This window comes from Lissotriton vulgaris, chromosome 10 (assembly GCF_964263255.1).
Source record: "Lissotriton vulgaris chromosome 10, aLisVul1.2, whole genome shotgun sequence".
In the NCBI taxonomy this organism is placed as follows: domain Eukaryota; kingdom Metazoa; phylum Chordata; class Amphibia; order Caudata; family Salamandridae; genus Lissotriton; species Lissotriton vulgaris.
This window is the reverse complement of record NC_141698.1, coordinates 111,618,592-111,632,816: the sequence shown is the minus strand read 5'-3', so window position 1 is coordinate 111,632,816 and position 14,225 is coordinate 111,618,592. Positions and strand designations below refer to the sequence as shown.

Genomic DNA, 14,225 nt, shown 5'->3' with positions numbered 1-14,225 from the left:
CTAACTTTCAATGTTCCCCCCCCCCTCCCTCACAACCTATATCCTTCCTATTCTCTTATATGTCCCATGCTGTCTTTTCTCCGATTGTATTCTCCTGACCATTAACAGTCTAATTTTTTTCCCAATTCCCTCCTCCATCCTCTCTTCTTCAGTGGCTCCTTTCACTAGACTTACCTCATGTCTGTTTCTGTCATTTCTCTAACACTCTCAAAATTCTTTAATTCTGCATCAATCAGTTCATATATTAGACTTTGCCTCTTCCTCCCCCCCTCATGCAGCCGTTCCTACCACTTTGGTTTTTCCCCTTTTCATTGCTCCATACTTTTTGTGTTTGCCCTCCCTCCTATTTCCACTCCCCTGTTATTATACCCTCGGTTGTGGGTTACTCTCGAATTTATCAGAGGCTTTATGATTTTAACTGTCCTAATACTGCCAGTGTTGAAACAAGGCTACAATGGGCCATAATTTGAACAATGTAAATATCAGCAGTGCATTAAAAATAAGGAAACATAACATATATATGTATTATTTTATTCCATGATATGGCATGGCTACCACTAAAAATGAAGTCATAGAAAATGTGTTTTTTAATTGATTTTCATCATACAAATATAAACAGTGGTCACTTCCACATAAGACACAAGAAGGGTATTACAATAATGTCAGTTTCACATTGCTCATCTGCTACATTTGAAGATTAGATGACAGCGTTCAAACCATTGCATTACAATCAGTAACCCATCAATATATAGTACAAACCATCACTTGTTCACCTGAAGTAAGTCCGGGTGCTCACGTTGAAAGTCAGTTAGGTGTCCCCAAATATCGGATGGTTTGGACGCAGTGGGGAGTTCTTCCGCATAAAGCAGAAAATTATCTCTGCAGTATACCGCATCCAGTAACCAGCGTTCCACTGTGGGTGATCTTCTGCTGTCCCAGTGCATAGCTACTCTACGCTTAGCGAGTAATAACATTATAGCTATCAGTTTTTTCTTTACGGATCTTAGAGGTACATCAAGGCCCAGCAGACACACATGTGGTGTACATGGCAGTTCACATGACATCATCAAGCCTAGGATATCAATCACCTTCACCCAGAACTCCTGCACCTTCTCGCAGCCCCATGCCAAGTGCGGAAATTCAGCCTGGTCGATGCCGCACCTTCTACAATATGCATTGTCCCTCATTCCGTGTTTAAATAAACGGGCCGGAGTGTGGTAAACCTGGTGCATGTATTTATAGTGAATAAGGCGAAGGTTACCTTTGGGCGTAAGTAGTGTGATCAGTGTGCAACAGCATGTCCAGTCATTGTCTTTGAGGGGGTGTTCCAACAACACATCTCACTTGGCTCGCGTCCGCAGTGTCAGCCCCTATTTCCGCCTGTACCGATCTGTATAATCGTGAGATTAAGTGTGAGTGAGTGGTGGCGATTATTAAGCTTTGTAGCGGTTGTAGACAAGGTGGTTCTGAAGGGAAATTCGGATACAACGCACGAACAGCTGCCCGCAGCCTATGGTATAGAAACTGAAACAGTAGTGACTGGTTACTAATGTATGATAGGTCATCGTGGGTGATGAAAGTACCCTCAGAGTATAAATCACCAAATTGCGTGAGGCCCACCTGCGCCAATAACTCCATGCTGTTCTTTTCTAGTGTTACAGAGAGTTCAGGCTGAAATGCCAGTGGAGACCCTTGTTTGTTTATTGACTTTTGAGCGGGCAGTTGCTCGCGAGGTCCTGTTTGGTAGGAATACTTCTGCCGCAGGGTATTTGTTTTCTTGTGAGGATACGGTTTCTTGCCCACTGTAGGGGCAATCGTGTATGGTCTCGTTTCTCTCAAAAAATCCCCTTCTTTTTCCCTCTTTTGTCTGGATTTTTTTTCACTCATTTTTTTCACTTATTTTTTTCATTTGTGCTCTTGTGTTTGAGACGTGTATAATTGTGTGATGGCAGAAAAAGACACACTTACTTTTAGTGAAGAACATATACAAAATTTGATTAGAGACCCTCCAGTGTTTGCCTCAGCAGCTCTAAGCCTTACGGCTAATACTCAGAACGAGTCGGACAAACTAACTCGTTTACGCAAAAAACAGATCCGGACGGACCTTCATGGTCATTTCTTACTTCAACACCTCCGGTCAGGAACTATTCCAGCGGGACTTGTTATTCATAATATACCAGTCGTTTTCACTGACGACCCAGTCTACAAAAAAGGCTTCAGTGGGATCGAAACAAAATGCAGTAGAGACCTTATGGTCCTAACCATCGAGACTGCACATAGGATATCTCTTCAAGAAGCAGAGGAGATTGCTGCTTTACAAAGGGAAATTGAAAATAACCAATTAATCACAGATTCTAAAATACTTTTGGAAAAAATTGACAAGGAAATCTTGGAATTCAAGGATTTTACAGTTACTCAAAAAAATAACAAATTCGAATTGGACAAAAAGAACTTCTCTTTGGAATCTATCTACCCGTATTTAAACAAGGACTTTTATACACACTCAGATTCACGTCGTTTCTTACAAAACAACCAAGGACGGTCACGTCGGAAATTTGTGACCTTCTCCGACACAACTTCATCTTCAGGAAGTGAGTCAGACAACACTAACCGACAACCTCAAAATAGAACAGGCAATCGATCGGAGCAATATCAGCAACAACAAAACCAAACGCCTTTTTTAGGACGCGGCCAGGAGAAACCCAGAGGCCGCTCCCGCTTTTCCCAACCATGGGAAATGAGAACACGTCATAAATTCTACAAGAATTAAATAAATCACCAATCTATAATTTATCAGATAGGATCCTTTCACCAGCTGAAACATCCATTTTGACCAAAGGACTTAATTTTGTTCCATCTAGACCTACAGATTATGTAAAGATGAAATTGGAGACTTTAGAATTTTGTCGGAAGATTTGTCTAAAAACATTCTTCCAAGAATCTGAGAAAGACCAACAAGGGGAAGTGACAGGTTTCAAAAGAAAATCGTCCTTTTGCCCCAAAGGACCTAGCATCCCGAAGGAAGTGACCACGTTTGAACGTACGGTGTTATCAGGAATATCTTCAATTGAAAAAAAGAAAACTTTTGTTAAATACAATTTATCCAAAGCAGAGAAGGATGCCTTATTATCTGTAAAAAATGACAACACCATTGTAGTCAAGCAGGCAGATAAAGGCGGAGCAATTGTGATCTGGGACGCCGCCAAATACAAACAGGAAGTCCACCGCCAATTAAATGACCAAAACTGCTATAGACGCATTGGAAAAGACCCTACTTATGAAATAAAAAACCAAATGTTTGAAGTAATCCAAAAAGGCTTTGACCAAGGTTTTGTGGGACCAAAAGAACTAGCATTCTTACAAAATAAAAATCCCAGAACCCCAGTATTCTATGTGCTCCCGAAATTGCACAAAGATGAAAAGAATCCTCCTGGCCGCCCCATAATTTCTGGGTGCGAGTCACTCTTTGAGCCGGTAGCCAAATATATCGACTTTTTCCTAAAACCTTTTATTCACAATATTCCAGCCCATTTACAAGATACGACTGCTTTTCTTAATCGAATAGCAACTATTAAATTTGACAACAAGAGACAACTTCTTGTCACACTAGACGTGGTGTCTCTGTACACCCAAATCCCGCAGGAACAAGCTCTGGAAACACTTACAGTGTTTTTAGAAAGCAGGGAAAAACCGACGAGAGTCCCCACTGAGTTTATTCTTGATCTAGCCCGCTATGCACTCCAAAAAAACTTTTTTACATTTGACTCAGAGTTCTTTTATCAGATAAAGGGAGTAGCGATGGGGTGCCCCTTCGCCCCAGAGCTAGCTATAATGTTTATGGGATTATTCGAGGATAAATTTATATACAACGATAATCCCTTTAGTAACTGCATTTCTAACTATATGCGTTACATTGATGACGTGTTCCTCATATGGACAGGAGGACATGAAGACTTGAACCAATTCATTAGTTGGCTCAATTCACGAACAAGTGATATTAAGTTCTCGGTCACAGCATCCAATGAAGTCATCACTTTCTTGGATGTGAAAGTGGAACCCCATGAAGAGGCCTGAGCACAACCTTATTCCGCAAACCTTCCGACAGGAATAAAGCCTTGCATTTCAGTAGCAACCACCCACGGAGTCTGAGACAAAATCTTCCTTATGGACAATTTCTTAGAATCCGGCGAAACTGTTCAGGAAAAGAGGAGTATTTCAAACATGCAGACCACCTGAAAAATCGTCTCATCCAAAGAGGATACCCCAAAAAACTATTAAAAAATTCTATCAAAAGTGCGTGGTGGACCCCACGAGAGACTTTACTCGAAAAGAAAACCAAACAGGACCTCAAAAGGATGGTGTGTGTCACCACTTTCTGTCCAGCTGCGAACCAGCACAAAAAACTCATAATGCCCAATTGGCATTTATTGAAAAATCTTCATGAAGACTTTTCTACACCCCCACTTTTTGCGTACCGGAAAGAAAAGAGCGTGGCCAACCACATTGTAAGGGCTGCCCTCCCGACAGTGAAAGCTCCAACATTGCAAAGTTTACTCGGACTACCCCCAACCAAAGGACATCACAAATGCGGGATATGCACCTGCTGCAGTGAAACTATTGAAGGATCTGTTTTCACGTATGACAACATTCATTGGAAGCATGACACCTTTACAAACTGTAAAACTAAAAACGTGGTGTATGCTATTGTTTGCCCATGTCCTCTGGTTTACATTGGGAAGCCTACACAAGAAGCAAAAAATCGGATAACACAACATAAATCGCGTATTCGTAGAGGGGTTGAAAATGCGCCTTTGGTGAATCATTGGACAAATTTGAAACATAAGTTAACTGACTTAAAATGGACAGTTTTATCTAAAATTGAAAGAGACCCACGAGGAGGCGACCTGGAGGCCAAATTATCACAGCGCGAGGCGTTGTTGATTATGAAATTTAACACGGCTGTAAAGGGGTTAAATGAGATTTCTGAAATCTACAAGCCCACTGCTTGAACTCCTATCCAGAGATCCTTTTCCTTCTTTTCCTGACGTTTCATTGCTATGCACACTCGTGTTTTGAACTACAAGTCCCATAACTCCCTGGGACGCGTTGTATCCAGGAAGCACCAGCGTGTTCATGCAGCTACCGTGGGCGGAACAATTGTTACACCCGAGTGAAGGACGGACGCCTTCCCCTTGCTGGTGCGTGTTCTCTCACACTATATTAGCGTTTTGATGGGGGTTCCGATCCCCGCAACAGCGTCGTACTATGACCTCCTTTCGCTTCATTTTTCAGCTTCAATTAATAGGAGGGATTTGAACAGACCAGCGAGCCACAAGTAAACGCGCAAGCGGGTAAGTGTTATACCGCTAGACAGGACAGACGGAGTGACTGTGTGTAAGCGTGTGGGATTAAATGTAGCACATCCACTCACTTTGAATGTGTTGTATGTCTATCTGCAGCCCCTGGGAATACGTCATTCTTTGGAGAAGTTTGATGACTTCGCTTGATTTTGGAATTTGAGCCTTGTTGACGTTTGGCTAATCATGGCTTAAGGTAGGGAGCGGCAGTTGGTCGACACTGGAGTTAGTCTTTAGTCTCTATTGTGCTTTTTTCTGAAATAGCTGTTTTGTTATTTTTACAGAACCCTATTGGTCCTGAGGAGAACCCCAACACTAAATAGGGGTTCGAAACGCGTCGACCGACCCTGTCCCGTATTTGGTCCTCAATTGGTGCTTCACAACGACCCTTTCATTATTCACAAGAGATGTGGATACTCCCTTTGAACTGTGATTTGTAAAGACTATAATAACTAAAATTACAAAAGGATTTTTTCCATTGGAGCTACAACCATTACGTGGACGCTTTAGTTTTGTTTAGGTTACGTTTGTGTGAATGTGTTGTATGATTGAATGGCCAAGTGTGTATGAAGCGTGCAAATGTTTTATTGTAATTGATGTTGTCTCATGTATATATTGTATATAAATCTGTTTGTATTCCCATGCACTAAAATAGTGTTACAATAAGTGAAAGTAAAATTTAAAAACAAAAAAGAATAAATCTGCTATACTTTAAGCAAGTTGTTCTTGCTCTATTCAAAACAGCTACTCTTGTTAATTAGTTGCTGGTAAACTGAACGTCTCAGCGTTGGCCCTTGTTTTGTTAGATAATTAGTGGATAACTGGGGGCATAAATCGGGGTTTTATGAGCTAATTGACCAATACGCTGCCAGGCTCGAGATGTGGTCCTCACCGTGTTTATTTCTTTTTGCTTCAGGTGAGTACGTGTATGTAGTAGTATGCCAGACAGTGGAACCGGGCAGGCATCCCCATCCTCAACCAAGGTGTGGTAGGTATTTCACTGGATGGTACCAATAATATGCTAAGTGTGCTTGGGCACACAAGTAATATAGATAAAAATCCGGCACCGCGAAACCACCTGCACTATAAGGAAGTGAGAGGGTGTTAAGACTGATACAGGCTTGCCCGCCAGCCCAGATTAGTTTCACTAGGTTCGCTCCCAATGTAGCAAAGACCGCAGATGGGGGCACTATTGGCCCATTAATAAACAGATACAATAATTTGGGCAATATGACCATTTTTATCAGTGCAATACGGTCCGCCATCGAGAGTGGGAGCGATGCCCATCGAGCAATTTGTGTTTCTATGTGATCAATTGCGACCCCATAATTCATCCTAATCACTAATTCTATGTCTCTATGGATCCATATTCCCAGGTATTTAAAGGGCTCATCCTGTCATACTAGAGGGAAGTCCATCTGTGGAGATGTAGTGCATTCCGTCAGTGGCATGACTGCAGATTTACTCCAGTTTATTTCCAAGCCTGACTGTCTTCCGAACCTCACATATTCCCGCAGTAGTGGCGATAAGTTGTCTGCAGGATCTTGTAGGTATAATACCATATCATCCGCGTATAATGATATGCTAATGGGGCGTAGCTGGAACCGTAAGGCTGTGTGTGCATAGTGTTGGCGTATTTTGCATGCAAGAGGTTCCAATACTATCGAGAATAGGAGCGGGGATAGAGGGCAGCCCTGCCTGGTGCCTCGTTGTATGTTTATGCTATATGAAATGTGTCTATTTACTTTTATACGTGCCGTTGGTTTAGTGTACAGTAAGGTTATCCAGGTCAATAGTCCCTTGGGAAACCCAATTTGTCAGAGTATCGTGAACATATAGGCCCATTCCACAGAATCAAAAGCCTTGGCAGCATCTAGCAGGAGCACCACCGCTTTCAGGTTTGGACTAAGTTGATGCAGGAGAGAGAAGATAGTACATAAATTATGTGTAGTAGATCTATCGGGTATAAAGCCTGATTGATCAGGGAGAACAATGGTTGACATAAGGGGTTGTAGCCTTGTGGCCAGGCCCGGACTGGCCATAGCGGGCACCGGGCGATCCCCCAGTGCGCCGCACGGGTGGAGGCCGGTTTTGGGCCCCTGGGGGGCCGTTTTTGTTACAGGGCCGTTTTTGCAGCAAAGCAAAGCTATTAACAGTTCCGAGTATGTCTTATAGAATTCACTCGTGAATCCGTCAGGCCCGGGCGATCTACCATTTGGTAGGTTTTTTATTGCAGCTAGTGTCTCCTCCTTTGTTATCGGCTGTGCCAAGAACTCACGGTGGGCATCCGACAGCCACACCAACTCTATGTCAGCAATACATTGTAGGACCTCAGATTCGGTGGCAGTATGTTGTGTGGTGTAGAAGTCACTATATGTCTTTACAAATGTATTTAGTATACCCTGAGTGTCGTAGTGTGTGTGCCCTGTATCATCTTCCATTTGCGTGACAGTGTATTGTGTGTGTTCCGCTCGAATGCGCTGCGCTAGCAGACGACCTGGTCGACCTCCTTCCCCCAGCCTACGCGCTTTGTGACGTCGTGTTGTGTATTTCATCTCGTCCTCAGCTAAGTCATTGTATCCATTTATCTCAGCTCTGAGGTTTCCCAGGGTAGCGGCATCAGGAGAGGCCTCATACTTGGCTTCTAACAGACGAACATCTTTTTCGCAGTTTTCTAATTGTGTCCTAATATCCCGCAGGATGCTTGCCGTGGTACTGATGCAGGTTTCTCGTATGGTGACCTTGAACGCCTCCCAGACCATTCCTGCACTGTCTACAGAGTGCGTGTTATGTGTGAAGTAGTCCTCTATTGCCTTATGCAGCGTTTCTTTATATATGGGATCTAAAAGGGCCTTCGCGTTAAAGCGCCAGACAAATGGTGGTGCAAGTCATAGAAAATGTTAGGGAACATAACCATTCCCCTGATATTACAGCAATAAAAGTGAGAAATAGTTTATAAGTCTGGGAAGAGGACCAGTACAAGCTCTCAAAAGCTAACAGAATTACAATACTTCAAAATATTTGAGCAAACATTCCCAAACAAACAACAGGCCAACTTCCCTGGCATACCACACCGAAAAAGACTAATTCCAAGAACATGTAGAACAGCAAAGGAAAACACAAGTAGCACGTAAAAATATGGAGAAATAGACATACCCCTGCACTTACTGATCACTCATAAAGGAGAAACCTTTTTTATTATACAGAAGGTACAATAACGATAGAAGAATTATCCTTGTTTATGGTGTTAACAAGGATTTACTAACCTTGACACAATGTAGCACATGGATGATGGACACCACTTTTAAATAATGCCCTCTGCCATTCTGTCAATTATATACACAATACATGGTCAATATCAAAATACAAACATCTCGTTAGTATATGTACTGTTTCCTAACAAAAAAAATTGCAATTTACAATGAAATGCTAACACAGATTAAACAACTAACAAATGTAACCCTTACAAATATAATCGTAGATTTTCAACAGGCAATAATTTACACTAAACTTAAAATATACCCACATAGTGCAATTCAGCAGTGATAGTACTATTTTAACCAGAGCGTATGAAGGAACCTCCAAAAATTCATTCTTGGTCTAAAAAATGCAACTAACCTAGAAGTTACACACAAATAAAAACAATAACTTTACCACACACCCCTGTAACAGAAGTAACAAAACATTATGACATGCTTACTGAATCCCCCTATTACCAAAAGCATTAAACAAATATAGCCCCACAAATGGATTATATTGAAGATACTTGGGTTGATTGCCTGCACCGATCGGGCCATAGACGCCAACGCAGGTATCACTTTCCATGATGGAAATGTCTACAACAGCCCATTTAGCGCAGACAACACAGTCAAAAGGTGTCATAATTCTTTCCATGGAACACTTGGAATAGGCCACCATACGTTCTACGAAAAAAAGAACAAAGCTACAAGGAACTAAGGGGCTCATTACCATGGCGTAACGATCGCCACCACCGAGCCAGCGGTGGTAACCGTTACACCATCGTAACATGAAATACCCCTGCCATATTATGATGGCAGTGGGTATCGATTTTCCGCCAGTAGGCAATCGTTACGATTGCCGGCCAGGCGGAGATGGGCCAGTAATATGGTGACAGTGTCTAGCAGGCACCGCTAGCCAAATTATGATGAGGCTTGCAGATAGGCCTTTCCATGGCGGCAATGCTGCCATGGAGAGGGTGGCATGGATTGGCTTTGGGGGCCCGTTGCGTTCCCCCAGCAGGGTGGCGGCGTGGGGGGTACCAGTTCCCTGCTCCAAGTGACAGGCACTGCTTGGCGCCTGCCACGTGGTGCAGGGAAATGCTGTGCATACACTTTTACCATTGCGGACAGTGCTGCAGCCAGAAGCACCGTCCACAATGGTAAAAGGACAGGATGCTCCCGCCAGTATGGCAGGCGCATCCTTATTGGGCCGCAGCACTTCTGGCGGTCGGTCCCATCCCCGTTATCATGGCGGGTGGACTGATATCCGCCCGCCATCATAATGAGCGAATTGAAAAATCTGTAACCCAACATAAGCCAAAAATATCCAAGAAAACTAAATAAATGCATGAACACTTTTAGCATGCACAGTAACACTCTTTGCTAACAACCAAGGCCTACCACATCTAGCCTCAATAGCTAGAACCATCTCAACAACACCTTTTAACCCTCCAAAAACCAATCACTTCCACTTTAATAATATTTATTTTTAAATATCATTAAAACAACTTTAAAATACCAGTCTCAATACCTAACTAATGCAAAAGATAAATATTTAAATTAGTACTTAAAATTTGGTATGATAAATATTTTAAAACAAATGCGACTGCAAGTTCCACCAACAGCCCAAAACTATGAAAAATTACCACAAAATCAAAGAAACTGGAAAAAAAGTTAAAAATGAAACTAAAATACGACTCTTATTTCATAGAAATCAATGTAATTAACAAATGTATTTTATTTATGAATGTTTATAAAATAAAGTAAAAAATGCTGAAAAATTCAGTGTTCAAAAAATTGTTCGAAATATTATTCATTTATATAAAAAAAACTAATAAGAATACCACTGTTTCAGTATTTTAAATGAATTATAATATTTAGAAAATTTAAATAAATGCAAACATTGGTAAACCATACCTTATAGTATAGTTAAAAAATTGCATAACTACAAAGAAAAATGTATGTTTACTACAACTATCACGTGTTATGCTAATTATTTTGAAGTTAATACATTTGGTTAAATATAATTACAGAAAACGTGTAATCATTGTAAAGCAATGTAAAGTCAAAACATATATATAACAAAAGCTATATGGAAAATGTACATAAAATAAAAAAAGTATATAATAAAATAAAATTTAAGGTGCAAAATAAAAACAAATGCTAACACTTTATGGATACCACAATTACTATTCCCACAAACATTTTTATTACATTGGAGTAAGTGTTGTATTTTTGTTAAGGACACATTTATTATTCTCACTCCATACTTACACATTAAGAAAAGTATTGGATATTGGGGGGTCAGATTCACTATTCCAACTTCAAACTTTATCACATTAAGGATAATGTTGGACTTTGGGGTGCTCAGATATACTGTTCTCGCTCTAAACGTAACCATATTTTGGAAAGTATTAGATGGGGGGGGGTCATTTTCACTATTCCCACTCAACCCTTCACCATATTTGGGAATGCTTTGTGCTTTGAGGTTTTATAAACCCCCTCCCCCCAGAATTCTCCCCTAGAATTCCACCGCTCCCGCCTCCCAGCCTCTTCTCCCTCCCACCTCCCCTACTTAATGGCGGGCGCTGCTCGGTCGCGCAGCGGGCTCACTGCAGGCGCACTGAAGGCTTGCCAAAGGCAAGCCTGTCTGCGCCCGTCCACGACCCGACTGCGGCCAGCGCCAGGAACCCTGGACCTCCGACTACCCATTGCTACGACACCACCACCCTCCTCGCACTCAACCCTGGAAGACTTAGAGAATGCTGACAGGCCTCGCCGAACACGACCACGGCCAGTTCTCCCACCTTCACAGCCACCAGACACTCACCGCCACCCCGGCCTCCAACACCGCCGACGCCAGCACCGGTGACACTTTAAAATGCATCCTCCTCAACGTACTCTCCGTACACAAACACCCCATGGAAATCTGGAACCTACCCGACTTTCTCTCGCCGACATCGGCTTCTTCACAGAGATCGGGACCAACGCATCCTCACACCACCTACAAGGACGCCATGACGGACTACCACAACCAGATCAGAGCCACCAAGAGGAACTTCATTCATAACAAAATCCTGGCCAACTCCACCAACTCATAGGAACTTTTCAGTGTCATTCAAGAATTCACCAACCCACGTAGTGAAGCCACAGACATCACCCCATTCCAAGTCCTCTGCGACAAGCTTGGAACCTATTTCCACCTCAAGATCAAAAACATTTACAACAACTTCATCGACCATCCACTAGGCGCCACAGATGGCCCCCGCCCCTTAGAAACACCAGCCAGCCAGCCCACCATCTCCAACTAGACACCGATCACGGCCGAAGACACTGCCTCGACCATGAAAAGCATCCACTCGGGGGGGCCCCCACCGACCCCCTCCTCCCCTCACATCTACCACAGGCCATCGCACCGAACTACAACGCACCATCAACACCACCTTCAAAACAGGCAGCTTCCCAGATGACTGGAAGCGCACAGAAGTCAGACCTCTGCTCAAGAAGCCCACAGCTGACCCCACCGACCTTGAGAACTATCGGCCCATCTCGCTCCTCTCCTTCGCAGCCAAAGTTGCAGAGAAAACAGTCAACAGGAAGCTGACATGGTTCATTTAAGCAAACGCCATCCTCGACCCGTCCTAATCTGCATTCCGAAACAACTACAGCACAGAGACTGCCCTACTCTCCGCTACAGAAGACATCCGCACCCTCCTGGACCAAGGCCACTCCCCTGCCCTCATCCTACTAGACCTATAAGCGGCCTTCGACACTGTCTCCCACTGCACACTAGTCGCCAGACTACACGACACAGGCATACAAGGAACAGCCCTGGACTGGATCCGATCATTCCTCACAGGAAGAAGCCAAAGGATCAGATTCCCACCCTTCCTCTCCGACCCCAAGAAAATCACCTGTGGAGTCCCACAGGGTTCATCCCTGAGCACCACCATCTTCAACATCTACATGGCCCCCCTCGCAGCCATTGTCCGACACCACGGCCTCAACATCATATCCTACGCCGACGGCACCCAGCTCATCATCTCCCTCACCAAAGACCCCACCACTGCCAAACTCAACTTCCAGAAAGAAATGCAAGACGTCCCAGTCTGGATGACCAACAGCTGCCTGAAGCTCTATGCCAAGAAGACAGAAGTCCTCGTCCTCGGTACCACCCCTTCTGCATGGGACAGCACCTGGTGGCCGACCGCCCTCCAAAGCCCACCTACCCCCTCAGACCATGCCAAGAACCTCTGCATCATACTCAACTCATCACTCACCATGAACCGACAGGTCAATGCATCACCTCCAGCTGCTTCAACACCCTCCGCATCCTCCGCAAGACCTTCAATTGGATACCCCCTGAGTCAAGGAAGACAGTCACCCACGCACTCAACACCAGCTGACTGGACTATGGAAATACACTGTACGCTGGCATCAACAAGTCCCTACTCTGCAAACTCCACACAATACAGAACACCGCCGCCAGACTCGTCCTCTGCATCCCCGACGCGAACACATCAGTCAACACCTACAAAGTCTCCACTGGCTGCCTGTGGAGAAAAGAGTCACTTTCAAAATTCTCACTCACGCCTACAAATGCCTACACAAGAACGGACCCAAATACCTCAACGACAGAATCAACTTTGACGTACCCAAAAGAAACCTTTGATCTTCCAACCTCGCACTGGCTGAAACCTTGCATAGCCACAGAGCCAGAGCAGGCGGAAGATCCTTCTCTCACATTGCAGCCAAGACCTGGAACGAGCTACCTGCAGACATCAGATGCGCCCCCTCCCTGAACACCTTCAGGGAGACCCTGAAGACCTGGCTCTTCGGCTAAACAGAACTGCCCCCCCCCCCCCCCCCTAGTGCCTTGAGACCCTCGCGGGTGAGTAGCGTGCTCACAATTCCCTGATTGATTGATAATTAACTAATACCACAAAATTGAAATACACATTGTACTAAAAATAATACTTTGGAGGAATCCATTTTATTGAACTCAAAACACATTAATTAACTGCTAAATTGGGAACATTAACAGACCAAAACAATAAAATAAATATTTTTAAATAATTGGTCAATTATAAACATAATTAGATTCAAATGTCAGAAAATTTAAAACTAAATAGATTTAAAAAAAGAAAAACTCATAGAGCAAAAAAAGATATACTTTTACAATATTCACATTTTTTAAAATTAATAAAGCTTGCATTTGAGAAAACATTAAAATACCATATCAAACCAACAACATTGCTTAAACCAAAATGATTTATGAATTAATTTAATGTTTAATTTATAAAGAACATTTAATGATATAAAAACAAATTAAAAAGGAACAAGGCAAATTACATTAATAAAAACATAGTAATAAAATATCAACATTAAAAAATATATTTTAAAAATGTAAATATATCAAATACAATTTACCAGATTAAAGCAAAAATACAATTTATTTTGAATCACGGAACAACAAATTCAATCAAATATAAATATGATTTAAAAAAACAAAACACAAAAACTCAACCTAGATCAAACAATTATTTAAATGTATTCCCACCCTATTGGTCTAGAAGCCCAATATCCCACTCTTATTTATTTTATGCTTTTTATTATAAATTTAAAACAA

General features: G+C 42.7%; 1 protein-coding gene across 1 annotated transcript in view; it reads left to right on the top strand.

Moving 5' to 3' along the window:
* Positions 1-14,225, top strand: part of LOC147684780 (uncharacterized) — a 286,561-nt gene that overhangs the window by 192,825 nt on the left and 79,511 nt on the right. The gene's annotated exons all lie outside the window — the stretch shown is intronic.